The sequence below is a fragment of the Lithobates pipiens genome, unplaced genomic scaffold (assembly GCF_037356315.1).
Source record: "Lithobates pipiens isolate NorthernLeopardFrog02 unplaced genomic scaffold, aLitPip1_a1.2 Scaffold_8, whole genome shotgun sequence".
Lineage (NCBI taxonomy): Eukaryota > Metazoa > Chordata > Amphibia > Anura > Ranidae > Lithobates > Lithobates pipiens.
In genome coordinates this window covers 231,575,165-231,597,824 of record NW_027507903.1, presented here as the reverse complement: position 1 = coordinate 231,597,824, position 22,660 = coordinate 231,575,165, and the positions used below count along the sequence as shown (strand labels likewise).

The 22,660-nt window shown below is 38.4% G+C and overlaps 1 protein-coding gene across 4 annotated transcripts in view; it reads left to right on the top strand.

Moving 5' to 3' along the window:
• The window catches only part of SYT1 (synaptotagmin 1), an 834,437-nt gene that overhangs the window by 203,882 nt on the left and 607,895 nt on the right, over positions 1-22,660 (top strand). For all 4 annotated transcript variants that reach the window (XM_077473911.1, XM_077473912.1, XM_077473913.1 and 1 more), the window contains exon 3: positions 11,438-11,494. The gene's annotated coding sequence lies outside the window, so the exon portion shown is untranslated. The remainder of the gene's footprint in view (positions 1-11,437; positions 11,495-22,660) is intronic.

Sequence of the window (22,660 nt, the reverse complement as noted above, 5' to 3'; positions counted from 1 at the left end):
AAAGGGGGGGTGTGAGTGTGCCTGGCATGTTCTACTGTGTGTGTAGAGTGTTGGTGCAACTCACCGATCCGCTCTCCTCCGTGTCGGAACGGAAAATACCGACACGGAGGAGAGAATACATCACTTCCTCTCCTGTGTTTACATTACAGGAGAGGAAGTGATGTCACGGGGGATTTCCATTCGTCGAGAGCGATCGCGAGGGGGTGGCCATGAATGAATGGCCGTCCCCTCATCCCTGATCTCTCCCGAACGAATGCCGACCGCCGCAGGCACCGGGGGGGGGCCCGATCGGGCCCCCCACCCGCGGGCAGGCATGGACTTATATATACGCCAATATGCCTGCCCGTGCCATTCTGCCGACGTATATCGTCGTGCGGCGGTCGGCAAGTGGTTAAAGTGTATGTCAAGCCAAAATCATATGTTGGATTGAAGGGAGTAAAGAATTGTCAAGTCATCTGTCAAATTTATTTTGTTGTCTGCACCTTACTGGGGAGATTGATCCTGTCTAATTTTCCTGATGACCATCTTCCTCAGTACAGGAAGTGACGGGATCAAATGAAGTAACATACATTTGGATGTTAATTATCACAATATGCATTAAAATAAATGGATGAGCTCTGTGGTAGCTTATGTAAACAGATACCAAATATCTCTATAAAAACATATATAATTTTAGGTACACCACCACTTAGCTGGAAAAAATTTTTTGTATGCTGGAGCATAGATTAATTATAAAACGTATATTTGTTATTGAATCTACTTTATGTACGCTTTACCAGAAATGAGTGCCTTCACACAAATTGTTAATCCTGAAACAATATTATTGTTTTTTGGTTTGGTTCTTGGATGCAGCAGTGTATGCACATATTCTTTAAACCCAATTTTATATAGTGTGCGTGTGTGTTTGTATTTATTATGCATAGATCTTTATCTAATAATATTATTGCTGTAAAAAAAGTGGGCATCCTTATCAGCTATTTGTGCATCTGACACGTTTCATCTGAAAGTTATGACCAGACATTCAGTTATTTTTTAAGATTTAATTATCCCTCCAAATGTAGCCTGTTCTCAACTGATAGACAGAATTTCATTTTCTTCCAATATCCTTTTGAGAATGTCACTTTAATATCGATAAGAATGGCTTATGTTAGAGCTTATATCCGCTTAATTCCTAAAATGTATTAAAGAGCAAAGCAAGCACAAACTTCTACATTACATATATAATGGACATGTTCTGGAGCATGTTAAGCCCCATACACACTATCAGATTTTCTGCTGAGTTTTTCCTTCAGATTTACCAAAACCATGTAATATGAGGACAAACCTTAGGAGTTTCAATGTGTATGCAATCAGGCAGGCTCTTCTACTACATGGTTTTGGTAAATCTGAAGGAAAAACTTGGCAGATAATCTCATAGTGTGTATGGGGCTTTAGACTGGAGTTGATTTACTAAAACTGGAGATTGCAAAATCTGATGCAGCTCTGCACAGAAACCAATAAGCTTCCAGGTTTTATTGTCAAAGCTTAATTGAACAAGCTGAAGTTAGAAGCTGATTGGCTACAATGCAAAGTTGCACTAGTGCTCCAGTTTTAGTAAATCTCCTCCCCTCTGCCCAATGCAACTTTCATCTCTAGGGTCTGAATGAAAATAATTGTAAAGAGCAAGGATAGGTTTTACATAAAACAACCAATAACATATATGAATTGGACTTGGGTATGTTGGACCCACCAATATAATAGCTTATAATTTTAGGCAAACACAAGATTATTAAAACTTTCACTTCTGTCTGTCCAAGTTTTTGGACAATTAATATCTTACTTGACACATTGCATGGTAATTAGATCGTTGCGTTATCCATATGGCAGTAAATACTGGAATATGTGTCTGTCATTCATTAGAACTTAAAAAGTAATTTGGATAATTGATAAATGAGCTTCAACATTACAAAACAAGTCCAGTATGACTAGCTACACAATGGCCTAGATTAAAAAAAAATCTTTACAGACACAAGCAAACTACAAATATTTTAGTGTAAATAAAAATGGATGTGGTGAAATACTGCGCCAACCCGAATTGTAAAAGCAGCCAACACAACAACAAGACTGATTGTGAGTAAATATGTGGGTAAAAAGTGTAGTGCTAAAAAAGATGTGAGATGTTAAAACCTTACAAACAAATATTTATACCATTTATAGGGAAAATGAATAAAGTGAAAATAAATATATATATATATATATATATATCTCGACCCTAAGCAACACAGCGTATGAATATTGCACAATTAGGGAGTATAGCAGACCTCACGCGATAATGAGTCACAAGAAGTTGCAAACACTCATAATTATCAATCAAGGTGTGAAGTGAAATAAGTGATTGAGATCACAATATCATGTATATATTAAATAAATAAATAAATAAATACAATAAAACATAAACATCAAATAAATAACAAAAAATATATTTTTGTAGTCAGACATCAGCAATATCAAGTATGATTGTTAAAAAATCCAAGCAATGTGATAACCTAGGAAGTCACACAGTCCTGTGTATGTAATCACAAAAAAATATGGACACAGCAGCTATAATGCTAATACCAATGCAGTGACCAAATGTATAGATACACCCAGGAGTGCCTCCATCTTCCAGAAATGGGGGAGAGAAAAAGGTACTCTTACCCAAAATAGTGGACCCAACTCACCATACGGTGGTGAATCTATAGAGTGTAAAGCTGGCAAAGTAGGGTCAGGTTCCAGGGAAAAACCATCCTCGAACTCTAAGAAGACAACGGTAGTGAATATCAAATCAAGGAAGGTTCCAAGCATGATACTCCAAGGTATATCCCCTCCAGATGGTGGTATTGGTACAGGTTTCAAAAAGAGAAAAAAAGCCTCCACATAGTATAAATACAAATGATGGATATAAAGCAGATAAAAGCAGTTCAATTATTGGGACTCATTAACGCGTGAGGTCTGCTATAGTCCCTAATTGTGCAATATTCATATGGTGTGTTGCTTAGGGTTGAGATATATATATTTTTTCACTTTATTAATTTTCCCTATAAATATTTGTTTGTAAGGTCTTAACACCTCACCTCTATTTTAGCGCTACACTTTTTACCCATATTTTACTATAAATGCATTTTTTTTTTATGATCCTAAACCAGTAACAAAATAAGACCTTTTAGTGTCTTGTTCAGCAAATACTAAATACTTAGTAGTAAAGGGCCACCAGAGAATTTCCCCAGTCACTGGACATGTTAGGGTTGGTTTATTAAAGGAAAGTAGGCTGTTCACTTTGCAAGGCAAGTTACCCTGGAGCTTCGTAAATGAGGTGACGTTTCTCTTTGCAAAAAATACATCATGTGCAAGGAAAATCTAAAAACAGCATATTTTTGCTTGCATGTGATTGGATGATGATCATGCCAAATTGAAGTCAGCAGAGCTTTACCTCTTTCACTCTTGGGCTAATTCCATTTGCAAAAGTGCAACTTCCCTTGCAAGGTGAACATTCTATTTACCCTTTGTAACCACATGGGGTACAAACAAATTCCACATCAAATCTCTCTAATATTACAGTTTCTTGTCTGTATTGTATATTCTAAATTATATTGGTATATTTGCTCTACCAAACATGCATTTTGAAATGCATTTGTAGCCCATACCATCCCTGCAAAATAATCAACTCTGAAATAAAGATACAGCATCGCCTTGCTGCTTCACTTATATATTTGAAATACGCTTGGGCAGGTAAATCTAGGGCAACAATGAAAAGCATGTACAGTATGCACTAAGAATGCAACACAGATACTCTAACTGTCCACATAAAACAAATCACATTAATTTAGTGATTTTTTTATTAATTTTGTCAAATTGAGAGTTTATTTTTTATTTATTTAAAAGTTTGTCTGTTCCTTCAAGAATCATATCATTTGTTAATGCTAATTGTTGCATTGAAATGTATTTGTTTTTAACAATTTTGCATAATGTGCAAGTTTTCACAGTTCATTTTTACCAGCAATGCAAAGTCCGTGTTGCCTACTCCATCTGCCACCACTGCCATCTTCTTCTAACAGTGTCCCTGCTCACTAATTTATTTCTTCAGTCATTGGGTGGCCACTAATGATGTAACCCCTGTTTATTCCAGGAGTGTTTCAAGAATTTACATTGCACTGTGCCTGCAATGTGGGCAATGTACACAAAGAACAACTTTTAATTAGGAGATAAGCACATTAAAGATAAAAAACTCTACCCACTAGCAAATTGTTAGTAATAATAACCTGCCCTATGGTATATGGTATGATAGTAGACCATTTTAAGCAATACATGGGTGTACTATAGGTGACTGCCTGCACTATGATTATCCTGACAGGTTAATCAAAGATTAAAAAATGTCATAAGTGTGTGGCACTACCTGAATGGAATATAAAATATATATCAGTTGCATCATTCAAATATGCATTAAAGTAATATACAAAAACATGCAATAAAGTGATCCGTGCTGCAAATTCATTAAACAGTCCACATTCAGTGAAAGTTCATATGCTTCAAAGTGCTCCGTGTTACAATCAATATGTAATCCCCATTCCTCTCTGTATGCAATAATCCAGTACCCCAGCTGTCGCACCCTGTGCTCCCCTCCTATGCGTCCTCACTCACTGGAACTATATCTGCACCTTGTGAGAAATAGCAGATCTAGTCAGCCTCTTATTTAGTATTTACTTCTCATCTCCACTCTATGTGCATGTTTGAGAGAGTATAGACCAGGCACCCATAATGTAAATCAATTTAAAAACAAATGACAAGCAACTACTCGCATATAAACTGCTCATTCCAGAGCTACAAATGCTTAAATCCAAACAATATGCATTCCATGATATGGAACCATCAGGACAGAGGTGACATCAGCAAGCCCCGCTCAATGCGCTTCGTCACTCTGACACCAATTGAGTGACCAAACGCATTGGACTGGGCTTGCTGACGTCACTTTTGTCCCGATGGTTCCGTAATCTTGGAATGCATATTGTGACTGAGAACACCTAGAGGAGAGCACAGAGTGTGACACCTGGAGCACTGGGTTAATGCATACAGAGGCACTCTGCACTCTTATATCACAGCCTATTCATTTACATTGAATGTGGATCATATATTGATTTCAACACAGAGCACTTTGGAGCATATGAACTTTCACTGAATGTGGACTGTTTAATGAATTTACAGCAGGGATCACTTTAATTCATTTTCTTGTATATTAATATAATGCATATTGAACACTTTGCATTTGATTGATTCAACGGTTATATATTTTATTTGCCAAGCAGGTAGCACTGCACACTTATGACCTTTTTCACTGCGCATAGACTTTTTGCCCACAGACCATGACCGGGGTATTTGGTGAATTCTATAAAAAACTCTATAACTGTCTCTCCCCCAGTCACCACCCCCCATTTGACGTGGCAGCTTTTGAGGAGTTCATGTCGGACCTGAAACTTCCCAAGCTATCAGACTCAGATGTGCAAACATTAAATACACCCATCTCAGAAGAACTAATTAGAACCGTCAAGTCTCTTCCATCCCACAAAGCACCTGGCCCAGACGGACTCCCCTACTCCTACTATAAGCACTTCCTCCCTATTCTGTCAACACACTTAGTGACCTTGTATAATTCTCCCCTCCAAGGCAAACCCCCCATCAACAATTTCTCCACTCCTACATCACGGTCATACCAAAATTGGACAGGGACCAGGGTCCCTTCCTTTCAGCCTTACAATCCCTCTATTCTAACTCCTCTTCTCAGGTCCGACTAGCTTCTTTCACTTCCCAAACATTCCCCATGTCAAATGGAACTAGGCAAGGCTGCCCTCTCTCCCCACTCCTCTTTATCCTATGCCTTGAACCCCTGGCAGAAGCTATCAGATCAGATCCCTATATAAGAGGGGTCCCCATGCGTCAAAGGGAGTATAAGTTATCCTTATTTGCTGCCGATGTCCTCCTCACCCTGACTAAACCTCATACTTCCCTCCCCTCCATACATGTTCTACTATCTCAATTTAGTTCCCTATCGGGTTATAAGATCAACATGGCTAAAACTGAAGCTCTACCCCTCCACCTACCTTTGGAGGAACTCCTAACCCCTACCGCTGGTGCACATCATTCCTCAAATATCTTGGGATTCAACTCACGACATCTTATCCTTCCCTTTACTCGACCAACTATCTTCCACTGTTCAGGTCCATCAATACTATGTTATCTCGATGGAACCTTCTCCCGTTGTCCTGGATAGGTAGGATTAATGTGCTGAAGATGTCAATCATGCCGAAAATATTATATTTTTTCAAAACACTCCCTGTCCCCATCCCTATGGCTCAGATAAAAATACTTAAGCGTGGTTCCTTAACTTTATTTAGAAAGGTGGGGCACATAGAGTGGCCAGCTCGATTATTTTCTCCCCTAAAGGTCAAGGTGGTATGAGGGCTCCAGACGTCTACAAATATTACCTGGCTTCTCACCTACGTACGGTGGTGTCATGGTTCAGTCTGAGACCCCCCCAGCTGCTGGATGGAGATAGAGATGGACTCCCTTTTCCCGACCCATCCTTGCTCCCTAGTGTGGTCACCCGAGGCAGCGTCAGACCCCAGGCTTCAAGACCTCTGACTGGGCCCCATGCTTTTCACACTCAGGCTATGGCACTCCTGCCTTTCCAAATTTGCCCTATCGTCCCCTTGCCCCCCCTCTAACGTACTCTTTAATCCCTGACAGTCTTTCGCATTTCTGTATGTTCCCGTGGGCAAAGGAGGGACTGTTTCAACTCCACCACTTTGTCCATCCAGTCACACGTAAACTTATACCCTTTTCAGCCCTCCAATCTAAAAGCCAAAACCCAGACCATCTGAGGTACTCATATCTCCAAATAACCCACCCATTATTTCTCTAAACTTTCTCCCATCCTTACCCTCACCAACTGACGCCCTTTGAACTTATCTGTTCGCAAGGTCCCTATCAGGCACAACTCATCTCCAGCATTTACCAAATACTCCAGAGGCAGACATCTCTCACAGCTCACCCTCAATCCTACATGCAAAAATGGTCACAGCTAATGCATCAGCAAATTACAGGCCCACCGTGGTCTAAAATTTGGTCCTCAACCTCTAAAATCTCTAGATTTGTAGCAGAGAGAGAGACAGCATACAAAGTCTTAATGTTTTGGTACAAGACTCCGGAGGTCATTCTACTCTTTCTCCTATGTGCTGGAGGTGTGGGAAAACCAGAGGGTCACACTACCACGTCTTCTGGCAATGTGATCTGATCATCCCATTCTGGTCCTTGGTATCATTGTTGCTTCAACAGATTCTTGCCACCCCTATCCCATTAGATCCGATTCATCCTCTCCTAGGTCTTCCTATCCTCTGTCTGGGGAAGGCTGCAAACAAACTTGCCTCCTATATCCTACTTGCAGCCAAAAGGGCAATACCTTCTAACTGGCTATCTACCCAACCCCCAAAACCAATCTCAATTGATACAAAGTATCAATGACATTCACAGAATGGAGCACATGACGGCTATGGTGGAGGATAGGATTGACAGGTTTAACGAGATTTGGGCTCCTTGGGACTCCTCGGCTTATGGGCTGTCTTCTTAGATAACCCAGCCCCTTGACATCCTGTCATTAACATACTCCCAGCCACCTCTGCGATGCCTACTCCCCATTGTATCTAACTTTATTTACTTGCATTGCTGTCCCCCTTGCCTGGTAGATATCCAGCTTACACCTTACCTCCTGAGAAAAGTTCTACATAGACGAAGTTCATATTCTGTTAGACAATCAACTTGTTATGAATGGCTTTTAGTCTAAACCCGCATTTATGCACTATGTATTCATATTGTATATTTTTCTTTACTTTCCTTTTGATTTAAATTTTTACCTATATTTTATTTATTTATTTATTTATTTATTTATTTTACTTTTTATTTCCTATCCCTTATACACTTGTCAGTGAAACATGCTTCAAACAATCCTCTCTTGTCGCCAGAAATGTTTGAACATGTTTATTGTGAAAATTTTCCTCAATAAAAATACAATTTAGAAAAAAAAAAAAAAGGATGTGCATAGACTTTTTTTATTGTTCTTTTGCACATGTTTGGGTGTTCAAAGGTAATTTTGGTGCACTTTGCTAAGTGAAAAGTATAATCCTTGAATAGAACGCCACAAATATGCATTTAGAACACATCTGTTTCTTTACTTTTCTGCATTGTCTGTATAGCTAGATAAAATGTAACAACTTTCATGTAGGATAAATACGCACATTGGATCTGGCTTTAAAACAATATATTTCTAATCTATACATTTGTTTGGAATCTTTAAACTGTTCTCTATCTGCCCACAAGCACCATCTGCCAAAGCTGCCATAATGACTTGACAATCAGAACGGACCCGAACAAGATAACAGCTAATCCAAAGATAGTAGAAATCACCTTAGATTCTCTTTTAAGCCTACAGTTGGGCCTAATCCACCTCGTCAGTGTACATCCAATAATAGATGAACTACTGAACATTTCTACAGCTTTGGCAAATCTTGATATTTTAGCACTTATTGGGTGAATCTCTGGACAATTTCATTTTGATGGGCAAAAAGACAACAAGTTACCTATAAACTGTAAATAATGCTAAAGATCTCAGAATTTGTGTTCATCGCAAATGCATTAAAATAGTAATTATTACCAACATTTGGAATGTTTCCTTCTAAGGTAATCCACCAACATATGTGCATATGTGTATAGTACTAATGCATTACATTATAACAAATGTTGCATCCAGCACTTGCTTATCATGCTCTCACCAGAAGCAAGGAGCCCTAAGTACTTTGGTGCTGTGATAACAAGAGAGTTACTTATGTTTTAAAGGGAGTGAATAGTGTTTATGTATAATATTGTATTCAGTATATCTTTATGTTCATGGCAAAATATGTATGTTTACGTTAATCAGATACATATAAAATATTGCATGGAAATATTTCATATTTACCACTTGCAACCAGCAAGTAGAGTTGTAGATTGATTTTCCTCATTTTTATTGACTTTCTTACTCTCCTGAAAATACCCCATGTTGGGAATAGAAAAGAATTGAATTGTCAGAGTTCAAATTACATACACAAATGAATAAGTCATAGGAAGGACCTGAGCACTCTGTTTTAGCCCTGGTTCACACTGGTGCGATTTTACATGTCAAATCGGCATCAATTGACGACAATGGCACCACGCTGGCACCATGTTGCATTTGCATTTCAAAAAGTAGTTTCTGTACTACTTTTTGCGATTTTCAGCTACAATTTACATTTACAGGTTTTTGCACAGATATCTTTGAATTCGTGGCTGAAATCGGGACTGGCATGTGGGGGTGAAATCCTGCAAGTTCAGCTGAACTTGCACGGCTTCATTCCCGCAGATCAGTGTGAACTTGGGCTTACTCAAAAGGCATTGTCTAAGGGCCAGTTCAGACCAGAAAATGGTGCAGGAAAGGCGTATTCTATGCAGGTTTCCCACATCGCATTCAAAACACACTGCTTTTGCAATCTGCTGTGGGTGCCAATAAATTGTTATTGACACCCCAAACACAGATCACAAATGCAGTGCATTTCCGGGCACCAGATGAAAATGTGTGCATGCATTACTTTTTGTGCCGTCTGATGCATTTTCAGCCCATTCAAATTAAAAGCCTGAAAACTGCAGGGAAATGCACAGGAATTGCAGATACACACATTCTGGTGTGAACTGACTCTAAAGCTGGTCATACACTGTAGCCATCAGGTTGAATGAAAAAAAAAAGCAGCAGATTCCCCCACTCTAACAAAAATGTTGAATGGAGGAATTCCCAAAATCAGGACATTGTATTAGGACAGCAGAACCCACTGCTGTCAGAATACACTGATCGGCAGATGTGGCTGATTGGCTGCAGCTGCTGACTGAGGAAAATTTGACAACATATCTGATCAAATGATCGACTTCTGTTGATTGAAGATGGCCACACACACTGACATTTGGCTGGTCCCTGCTTAACTGGCTGAATTTTAATCAGTGCATGGCCAGCTTTGGAAAAAAAAGTGAACAGCCAGTCATAGGGAGTCTTATTAGAAAATCATGACGTGATACAGAACCAGCATGAAATAGATGCATCCTGTTTTAAATATTTTCTTTTAAATGTATACATTTTATACAAATAACACAATATAAAACACAATTTTTTTTATATAAAATTTACCAGAACATTCAGCTAAAAAAGCATTATAAGGATAGTACAATTTTTTAAAGTAAACCTGTCACAGCTGGTCTTTTTACGGTCATGCTAATGCTCTCATTTCAATACATAGTCAGATACCGTCCTAATATATTTTGACTTTTGTTAAGTGTATGGATGTTCTGGATCTGTGACTCTAAAGAATTGAAACCAACAAGACAGGAAATTATGATTTTCATGTTACTGTCATTGCAGATGTACATTAAGTTCACTCATAGGAGTAGCCTAGTGGTCATACTGGACAAGAAACTATATAGATATACAGTGTCTCTGCAAATTAGTAATGCACAAACAATGTCAGGGTCATTTTGTGTGGCAGATAAATGTATTTTATTGGTTAGCGGAACAAAAAAAAGAGAAAAACAAGTAAAATCATTAAATACACAAACACACAAAATCATGATTACAACTCTTTTTCGGAGATTGTTCTTACTTCCTTGAAAAAAATCATGCTACAGAAAGCAGAATATATAAGCAATCAGTAAGTAAGTTGTGCAACTAATGCCCTGTAAAGCTGTCTACAAATAGCCTGTCTGTCCTCTCTCTCTATATCACAAGATGGTTAGATTAGGCTCATTCACACTTAAGAACCAATTTGCTTGGTATGCTCTAAAGGGAAACCTTGTTGCATCTTTTTGATCTGTTCCAGAATGTGCTGCTTGTGATTTTATTCATTACACATTTTAGGCACCTGCTTGATGTTCTCTTTTAGCCCTGTAATTTACAACCAGGCTATGCTCCAAACAAGCCAAAGATGAAAACAAGACTCCATTATCAATTTTTACCGTATTGTAAGCACTAATCAAAGTCATCAGCCAAGCTAACAAGTAGCTTGTGACAGTTGGTGCATAATTATTTTTTTTCCCAAGTAAGGTCCTGTTGTCCTTGATCCAGCATTGAATTTATTCATGACAAAGATTGCCTTTCCAAACACAAGTCACAAAATGGAAGCTTAAAATCCATTAGGGATATTGGTAACCTTTATAATGTTGACATTTATGTGGTGCTTTGGCACAGAGTAATATGAATACATTTCTCAATTTTTTTTCATTCGTTAATGTTTTTGGACAACTGGTGTGATGGAAATAATAGTGATTATCTAATACCATATTGTGACAACAACAATAATAAATTACATTTTTTATTTAGGAAACAAGGGAACGTGCAGCTGCTGCTAGCTGGAGAAATCCAAGCGTATCTATTCCTGTAAGTATATATCATGCTGTTTGTAAGATATAAAATAATGTGGATTTTTTTTTTTACTACATCATTTTCATGTTTCTGTATGTAAACATTTCTGTTTATTGACTCACACAGCTAGGTCGGAATCATATATCGTACATATTTCATGCTGTACATCTACGTAGGAGGGTGATTTATTAACCTGACATGCTGGTCCAGCAATCTTTGTACTTAATTAAAAAAAAAAACACTGGGTCCAAGTAGATTAGTCTAGGCAAAAGATCACTGTAGTCATTATGGGTATTTTTTATCATTTGAAATGTCAGGGAGTCAATTGATTTAAGCAGCCCATAGATGAGTATAAAAACAAATGAAAATGTGTGTTGATGGCCCTATTGTTTAATTTTTGCATAGTTACATATTGCCTTAGATAGTAGTTGCAGTGAGATAGTAATATAATAATGAAGAGGAATCTGCATATGCATACCTTTTATTTACAAGCAGTAAGTATATAGCCGCAAAATAACAAATGTATAAGAATATTTGTATTAGAACAGTGCTAAATTAAAGAGTGACTTTACGTCCATGTGGTGACTGTGCTTCTTTCATCACAAAAAGTCTCCAAAAACGTATATGCTGCAGAGAGATTCCGCATAGTGTATTCAACCAGTATCTAATTTTTACTTCAAAATTTTGTACTGTGCCTCTGTGACCAAGGAGGTTATTGGCTGACTGCTTCCAGTTGGTATCTCTGCCTCATCTGGAGCTGTGCCAAAAATGTAAAATTAACAGTGAGGCGGTGGCCAACTGGATTTCATGTCAGCCCACTATGGAACACAGTCTAGATACTCTTCTTGCAATGACAGCAGTGTTTGGAATCTGTAGACCTAAAGTCTTTTGGGGAGTGTTTTTTGACTAAACTGGCTAGGAATTAAAGGCAAAAGAGTATCTTAGATAAGGTAAGTGAGAGGAGTCATGTTTAAGGAATATAAAACTTCCTGTATGCACTTTCCTCATCCCACAACACCGTGGGGGTTATTTACGAAAGGCAAATCCGCTTTTCACTACAAGTGCAAAGTGCACTTGAAATTGCACTGAAAGTGCACTTGGAAGTGCAGTCGCTGTAAATCTGAGGGGTAGATCTGAAATGAGAGGAAGCTCTGCTGATTTTATTATCCAATCATGTGTAAGCTAAAATGCTGTTTTGTTTATATTCCTTGCATGTCCACCTCAGATCTACAGTTCAATGCAATTTCAAGTGCACTTTTCACTTGTAGTTTGCACTTGTAGTGCAAAGTGGATTTAATTAGTAAATACCCCCCTTTGTCCTTTGAAGATTATTTCCTTTAGCATTCATCATGATTCAGAATTTATCATCAGATTTCTCTCAGTACATGTAGACAACAGTCATCAATTATAGCTTATTACTAATTACCCTGCACTCATTCATTTTTCCTCACTAACTGCTAACTAATCCTTTCTCAGATCTGCAATATGTCGTTCCAGCTAATAAATGCCAATCATATAGGTGGTTTTAAATTTTGTGATGTTCAATGTCCTAAAATGAACACTATAGACATCAATGTTAATCACATCTGAGACTCGCTTGCAAATTTAACTGTCACACATTTAAGGTTATATCTTGCTTTAAAGCATATTTTCAAACCTTGATTTAATTTTAACTTTCTTGAAGATGTCTCCATGTAGCTAAAAACCTTGAGAATATATTTAGTGCATGGATTAACACGAGCGATTGGATTAACTTAGAATTTTGCTCTAGGTAATTTCAAAGTTTTGTAGTTCTACTTTAAGTGCATCTGTTCCTTTAATCATTTGCAAGGAGGTGGGTGGGGATCATATATTTGAGATCAAGGACCAAACGGCACATCAAAGACTTTAAAAATAATTACTTATAAATTTAAAATACTGAGGGAATATCTTACATTGATAGTATTATCTGTTCCTCTCTAGAGCACTTCAAACTAGATTAACTGAAAACCATGCTTGCATGACCAGAGTTTTATCAAACTATATATTTAATTCATGGTATTGCTTTGTGCAAATAACAATAAAAAGTTTAACAAAAATGTTCTAAACAAATATATGTAATCAATGTATATTGTGGGAAACTAGCATTCAGCAAAAAAGGCAATGCAACAAGATCTCAAGAGACAGAGTAAAGGCACAAGTAAAACAGAAGATGTTGACTAGCAGGCACATCAAGTATAACACCAACAGCATTGCCCAATCATTTCAAGCACCAATACTCTCAGTCCTGACCAAAAACCTGATATGCGTTGTCACCAGGGAACCCACCCACTCTTTTTGGCCAGACCACAAGGAGATCTAACTTCCTCCCTGTCCATCTCTCTGGCTCCCTCTAGAGCCATGGTACAATATATAGATAGATTGATTTTTGGGTAACTACTTAGTTAATACTTAGGAAACACTTAAATATAATTCATTATTAATTTGCCAATTGTTTTTAAACGTTAATGCCACGTACACACGACCGGACTTTTCGAGGGACTAGGTCCGACAGACTTTCGACGGAGTTCTGACAGAGTTCTGGCAGAGTTCTGACGGACTTTCTGAATGAACGGACTTGGCCACACACAATCACACCAAAGTCCGACGGATTCGAACGTGATGACGTACAACCGGACTAGAATAAGGAAGTTCATAGCCAGTAGCCAATAGCTGCCCTCGCGTCCGTTTTTGTCCGTCGGACTAGCATACACACGAGCGGATTTCTCAGTAGGAACTGGGTCCGGCGGAGTTCCGGCGTAAAAATTTGAAACATGTTCCATTTCTAAAGTGTGTCGGATTTTTGCAAATCAAAAGTCCGCTGCAGCTCACACACGATCGAATGGTCTGCCGGAATTGTTCCGTCGGACCTTTGATGTTGAAAAGTCCGGTCGTGTGTACGCGGCATAAGTCACTATTATAACAGTTACTTTTATAGCTTTGCATCTACTGACATGTGGTGCTTCTGACAGGTCTACTGACCTGGTGATAATTCAGAAAAAATGCTTCTAAATTGTCTTATACCTGTTGTTTATCATGCTATTTTTCCTATATCTATTTGTAAATATTCTTTATTTCATTAGATTGTCTGTAATTATTGGAAAGTAATAAGTTAAACGTTTCATTATGCTGTTTCCTGTGGTTAGCTGTGGTTCGGATAGCAGCAGAACCAGTGGTTAGTTAGAGGTAAAAAGGCAACATATTTGTCTCCATTACCGGTAAGAAGGTATGGACTAACATCACCCAAGTTTGAAATATCCCTTGCGATCACTGAGGCAGGGAACACTTTTTTGACTAGCTTTAATTACTGCTCTGTTAAATCATATCAATTGCAACCATTGTCCACCCTTTCTGTTTGAGCAGCCATCCAGATCATTGCTGGCATTACACAAAGTTAAATTCTTCTTTAGCAGGCAGAAATAAAAAAAGATCAAGGATAGCTAGCAGACATTTTCACCACCACTGTAAATATTTGTGAAAGCACTGATTACAATTGGTTGCCCATATTTATTCAGCTGTTCAGATTTTTTTGTCATTGTCTGTATAATGTTTTATGTAAACGTAGCATAAACCTATGTAGAAATAAGCATCGTGTTTACATGAGAACACTTCATACCTCTTAGGTGTCCTGAAATAAAAGCAAGCATCCATCAAAACCAAGTTAGCAGTACAGCACAAGTAGTACACGGGTCTGCAGCTGACATAAATTGCCAACAAAAGACAATGTGCTTCATTGCATGATTGATAAGTTCTGGCTTAATAACTCTATTCGTATAAGCTTACTGCCAGATGACTCAGCAAGGAAAATGAATATGAGCACAAAGAGCCAACTGAAGCTGGGCATGCTGATTAAATCCAAGTGCTGGCTGTTCTGAGAACGAACAAACACTCACAGGTTTCCAGAATAGAATTATTTATTGTTAATCAACAAGCAAAGTAAAATACTGAATAAATAAAATGAACTCACAATTGATACTAACAATACATTCTATAGCAGTGGTGGCAACCTTACTACATATAGGGAGCCTTGCATATGAATGTGGACATCACATAATATTAAGTATATGTAATTTTACAGAAGATGGTCAGAGACTCCAGGTATGCCACAGCAGATGATCAGTGACTGCAGATATTGATATACGTTTAGTTGTAGATATAAGGCATGCAACAGGAGACAGTCATGAAATGGAGTGATGGAGGTCACTGCTATTACTGATTCTTTCAATGCAATACTCACATTTGGGATCCCTATAGTTCCCCTATGGATTACTGTCACTGGCTGTTGCCCCCAGCTGGATCCATTATAAAAAAATTGGCAAAATATAAAAGTGAAAAGAATAGACAGCAAAGGAAAATAAGAAAATGTAAATTAAATAAATCATTAAAATAGCAGAACCCAGTATAATGAATAGTTTTTCCACAGTAGCTGGATGTGGATGTGCACAGGCTGTAAAAAGGTTGCAGGATATTGGAAGTATTAAGATGTAAAGTGCCTTTCCTTCCCCATATTCTCCAACATACACAGTATTTTCTTGCTGATAGGAAATTCAGAAAGAGTTGACTACTTTAAGAAACCAGCCACATCTACAAGACCTATATTGATCCGTCCTTTTGCATTTTATAAGACACACTATCTATGTGTTCCCTATCACAGTTAAATCACATTGTCAAAATGGCTAATGAGAACCCACCCTTTTATAGCGGGGGGGACTTACTTAGACAAAACCCTGACTGGCCCTTCTATGCCAGCTGATCTAAGTTTAAAGGCTAAGATGGGCATTCGGTTTCATTGGCTATAGCTGTGAAAATTTACTGTAGTTTTATGGATCCACACACAGTGATAAGGCAGGGTTTGCTTTGAATCCATGGCAGACCCAAACTTCATCCCTAATCAGAAAGACTCCACAAGGGCAGCCACACTTTTCTCCCAATTAAGGCTGTATATCTAGCCAAACTGATCTGAAGTCTATCAAAATATAAAATACACTTTGAAGAATCTATTACATTTTACCTTACCTAGGTCAAAGCTATGGCAAGTGTAAGCAAATCCTTTTCATATCCGACCTAGACATTCATAACATTCAGCTATAAAGCATAGACTTCTTATGATAATGACTTTCACCAACAAAAACAAATGTACTGGGAAGATTTACCTGCAGTAAATGTTTGATTATAGTCAGAATACCTACTTTTTATACAGGCCCATGAGATCATTCACAATACATGGTAGATATCATGACAGGTTTATCAAAATTCAGAGGGATTAAATATCTGTAAAGAAGTGTATGGAGAATTACAATTATGTAGTTAATATCAAATTCAAGAGGCGGTTTTGACTCCTTGTACTTGTGTTGGGGGTTTGATGTGCAGCCTTTGAGTTATATACTTCCCAGGCAAGCAGCCTGGCTGCAGTTTTATAATGTAATTGTATTTCCTAAGGGAGGAGTGGTGATCTATTCTGAAACTCAGATATTAGGCTGCATCCTGATAACCGTTGGGTGAATTCCCAGACCTCACTTTCTTGACTGCTTGATCTGACCTGTGCTTTGGGTCTAGGAACTGGAACTGAGGCTAGCCCTATGTGGCTACCCCTATGTGAATATCATTATCTGTGAGATAGGTGCTCTTAAAGCGGAGGTCCACCCTAAAATGGACCTTCCGCTCATCGGAATCCTCCCCCCCTCCGGCGCCACAATTGGCACCTTGCAGGGGGAGGGGGGTGCAGTTACCTGGATAATCCAGGTAAATGCACCCACTTCCGGGATAGCTCTCTGTGGAAAGGGGCGTAGATTACGCCCCTTTCCGCAAGTGCCCGCCCCTTTCCGCAAGTGCCCCGCTGCCTGCTGGGAAAACACACAGATCCCAGAGGCAGCGGGGACCGTCCTTATTGCGCAGCCGAAAGGTTCCATTTCCTGATTCCCATACCCAAGATGGCGGCGGCAGCACCCGAGAAACGATCTACAGATTGGCTTCGGGTGCCGACATCGCTGGCGCGCTGGACAGGTAAGTGTCACTATTTTAAAAGTCAGCAGCTGCAGTATTTGTAGCTGCTGGCTTTTAAAAAAAAAAAAACGCGGAGTCCCGGCGGACTCCCGCTTTAAAAAGGTTTTCCTCTATATACATTTTTCACACAATGAGTCTGTCTTTGCGCAGCTGATTTTAGATTTGGGCTCCACTTCACACAGCCCACAGCACTCCTGTACAAGTTAATGAGCTTTGAGATGTAAATCACTGAACAGCCCACTTTAGAAGTAAGTGGAGAGTTTTCTATTGCCTAGTGAAACTCTTTAATCAGCTGCTTTAAAACCAAATATGCAGATTTGAAGGTTTCAAAGAACAGAACCTTGTTTGTTTTTTCAGATTGCACTTTTAGCAAGGAGAAGGGGGAGCTAAGAGCACTAGCTCAACAGGCCAAAAGTCATATGAAAAAGTACATCCCAAAATTGTAAAAAAAAGTTTTAACTAAAATACAATGCATTAGATCCTTACTGAAACAGTGCCTACATATAAAGGTGGTATACTTGGATAAAAACACAAGAAACTTTCCAATCATTTATTCAACAAAAATATCAATAGATGTAATGCAGTCATTTGGAAAAAGTAAGACCACTCCTCCATGCAAATTTTTTTCAGTTGCAACATGTTTGTGTTTTTTTTTTTTTTTTTTACCTGTCCTTTTAAATCACCCCACAACAGTTCAATGCGATTCAAATCAAGGCTTTGACTAGGTCAGTCCACAACCCTTCATATGTTTTTTTTTATTTGTTTTTGATTTGATTCAAATGTGTTTTGGATTGTTATGATGTTGGAAGATCACTTTCTAGTTCAGTAAAAAAATAGTTTTTTTTTGTTGCGCTAGAGATATCAAACATAAGCAAGGCTGTTTTGTATGTGGGATAAGGGGGGAAGGGGTTAAAAATTGTCCGTGAGTGGGGCACAACTAAAACAATGTAAAAAGTCAATAAAAGGTCATTCAAAAAGGACTGGTTCCTGATGTGAGTTCAAGTATTGGGAAGATTAAAGTCTGTAACCTGGGTGAGTGGCCGCAGGGAGATGTAACTGACACAAGCAGGAGGTAGCATGCTGAAGGGTAGAAAAACCTTTAAGAGAAATATAAAAACAGAGAACAAGCAGAGCCAACCTGAGTGTAGTAGTTTAAAACATGCTTTTAATTATAGTTTAAAATGCACTCACTCTGTGCAAGATGTAAGCAGGCATATAATAAAAGAAATCCAAATGGACAGCAGGATGGACAGCAGGATGGGCAGCGGGGCTTCACAGGAGATTATCCTCTCAGGCTGTATGCTCTTGTCTTGGCTTCCAGAGTCACAGATCAGAGTAGGCAAGGCACAATGAGAATCATTAGTCTGCAGAGTTCTGGGTCACGATGTGATGATGCTAATGTCACGATCGGATGATACTAAATGGCGTGCTGTCACGATCGGATAATGCTAATGGCATGCACGTGTTCAGAACCTACGTGTTCCTTCGTCAGGCATAGCGATCCTCCATTTTGAATGTGGTATAAGAGGGAAAAGGGGCAGGATAGTTGAGCCAATCAGATCATAGCACCGCCTTATCAGTAGGTCACTGGGTTTGGCTGATTCAAATGAGATGAGAGGCGGGGTGTTTTGGGCTATGATATATTATAGAGTCTGTTTGTTGATTGAAACATAGTACAGAGCAAAAAAGAGAGAGAGAGAGACTGTAGGAAATAGTGAACATATACACTAATATTCAAAAGGGTGGAATATAAAGCATGCACACACTTAAATCTATAAAAAAAAAAAAATTACTATTTTCTATAGAGGTATATTATCTCCTGATTTTAAAAGACTATGGAAAAAATAAATAATAAGATAAAATAATATAATGCCACTAGGATATTCTACCAGCAAACAAATTATTATGGGCATTATGGGCACAGATATTCACTCAGAGGAACACACACACAAGGCTACCAACCCTGGACAGGGGAATATTATATATATATACATACACACAGAACAACATACAGGGGAGTCCGTACTAAATTACGTATGCACAGACGTGCATGTCTAATATTTACAAGAAACTAGAGGCATGAATCTGGGGCCTGCATATGTATGCAAAGAAGAGCATGCACATAAACGTCTGCAGGCCAGTGGATGTACTGACCTTCATCATACGAAATTATAAATTCCAATCAGATGGGAAGGGAAAAATTGGGAAAAAGAGGAAGGTTAAAAAGTCTATCTATTTATTATATGTTATATAGGGCACGTACTTACTTAGACCGGTTCTATGTGTGGTAATTACATGTAATTCAGACTATAATGAACCTGTGGGATGATATGAAAAATAAATTAATACAAAAAGCGGTACTCCTGTATTAAAAATCATAATCAATATATCTTAAAATATATGTACGCATCTGTCCACTTTCTAGTGCAGCTTCAACGTTATTTGTATTTAGCATTATTAGTGCAAGCTTCCGAGCTCCTGATTCAGCAAAGCTACTCCAAACTTCTATATTTCCACAACCATGCTTCACAGTTTGTATGGGGATCTTCTCCTGAAATGCTGTCTTTGATTTGCACCAAACATTATATTTTACCTAATTATGGTAAAATATAAAAGATGATGCCACAATGAGTAAATGAATACCAATCATGTCAAGCTTTAAAATTGCAAAATACCTAGCTTAAGGCCTACAAATCCATCACCTGTCCAGAATCTCCAGTAACATTACACAAGCAATCGAAAAAAGAGGATTTACTGTATAAATACTGCAATGGTCTGCTACTATATAATGCTATAAATATACAAAACAAACACCACCGCAAGACATGTCCATTCAAAAAGATCATTCAATAAATTTAAGGTTCTTCTACATTTTAATTTATGACCAAACTGTAGACATTTTTATGTACCAAGATCATAAGTCAATGTTTTATATACAGTATATACCATTAGGTATTAATAAAGTTTGCACAGTTAGGAATAAAAATTGGATTCAATGTGAATGTACAGTATATGGTGTCATCGTCTGGTGTACCACCAAATATTGAACAATAAATTGTCATACACCCAAGAAAGCACTGCTATTTATAATCATTCCACTGATCAATGCATATTCCAGATTTGGCTTTCAAAAAAATGGTGGGGTGGGTATTAATATCATCCAATGATGGTCCTTATATAGCAGATAATTCAAGATAATCAGCAAATCCAAACAGGCATTCCGAAATAATGGTTACACTGGATGTTTTCAACTGTGGAATACAGTATCCAAGAACTCACTATGAGAGTCTCAAAAGTCATCTCATAACTGTGGTTAACATCTTTGTCTTTTGTCATAGATCTCCAAAGTACATTATATATACTGATGATTTGCACCAAAAAAAAGGAAGATCTTCAAGCAAAGTTATTATTACTCATACATAGTCCCTTCTTGAACAACCATGCATACCAAGTGTCCACCTATATATTTGGAGGATAAACACTGGGCTCCCTCAGCTGCTGTAGCCATTATATAATGCATCTATAGCAATATGTTTAGACATGTTCACTTTAATGAGGCATCAGGGATCTATGTGACCTCCGATGTCTTACCTGCCTTTCACTGATGCTAATGGGGTATAGATTGCACTCCACTAGCTTCTTTCCCTGCCACAGAGGCAGAGGAAAGTGACAGCCAAATTCAGGAATGATATAATGCAAGTCACTTAAAATGTTCATTCTAGCTAGTGGATATCAGCAAATGCATGTTCAATCATTACCGTCCACTCTATCCTTTGCCACCTACCACGGGGATACTGGGCTCACAGGTGAGACATAAGAGCCTGGAAAAATGTTGAGGCAGGTCACATACGTCTGTGGAAAAGATCCAGCAGCTGTTTAGCCACTGGATTGCTTCCATCTGACAACTGACAGTTGGTTTGTCAATTTTACTGTAGTAGCTGGTAGTGTATGTAAAACCCCCCCTGCTGCTGCCGAAATATGTCATAAATACACTAAGGATTCTAACCTCAGTATAAGTCCAGCCATTATTTGTGCATGAACAAAATATGGCATGTGAGCAGCTCCTGCTCTGTAAAACTAGTGCTAAACTATAAATTCCTTCTTAGTTGACACAATAAAAACATTATTTTAACTTCCCTGGTAGTATGATTATGTCAGATTTTTTATGCTCAAAGCAGTACATTGTTAAACATGGAGATTTGGCATTTTATATTGTAGGCCTGTAATTCTTAGTAATACCACACATAAATCTGTCCAAACAAGAGCCTAGTAGATATATAATATATAATGTATTCACTAATGTAATCAAATCAAAAACACAGACATTTTCAGAATTGTTGCTGTCATTGCTTTCAGTGTTTGATGAATTTCCCCACGAATCACTATCGCTCAATTCTGCAAGAGATTCTAATTTATTATCGCTGTTTTCTAGCTGGTCTAAATTCTATTTTGACGTAAAGGGACTCTTTTTGGTTGCTATTGACCATCTCAAAATCTTGCTATCTCAAGTTTCAGGCAGAAAGAACAGTATTTATAATCTAAAACTGCAGGCAGGGCACTGGACAAAAGGGATGTGAAATAATAAAGCACTAGGGACAAAAGGGATGTGAAATAATTTGATACAGTAATGTAATCTGTAAGATTACAGTGTACTGTATGTGTTTTTCACTTTTGAGTTTGGCACCGGGCTCTGTTCCCATGCATTGCGACGCTCGCAGGGTCACAGCCCGGCACTGTGATAGATTGAGCAGTGGACACAGGGGGAGGACATCCCAGGATCCTGGGAACAAGGTAAGTAACTTTGCCTGGATCCTGCGATGCAATCCCGAGTGTGGCTTGGGGTTACCGATTTTGGTAATGAAAATTCACCCCAAGCCACACTTGGGAATACCGCCAGGGAGGTTAGCCTTAAAGTGGTTTTGTACCTAAAATTTTATCTTCTTCTTATCTAAATCACATGTTAACATAGTTACAGTAATGAACATTGAAATAAAATATTATTCAGTACTTACCTTATATTTGTGATGTTTGTGCCGACTTCCAGGCTGTCCTCCCGTGGGAGTAGGCGTGGTTATCGGCCTCGCAATGGTCCCTGGGAAATTTCTTAGCTATTTCCCAAGAATCCATGGGGGACATAGTAATGCCGAAATCTCGTGAGAT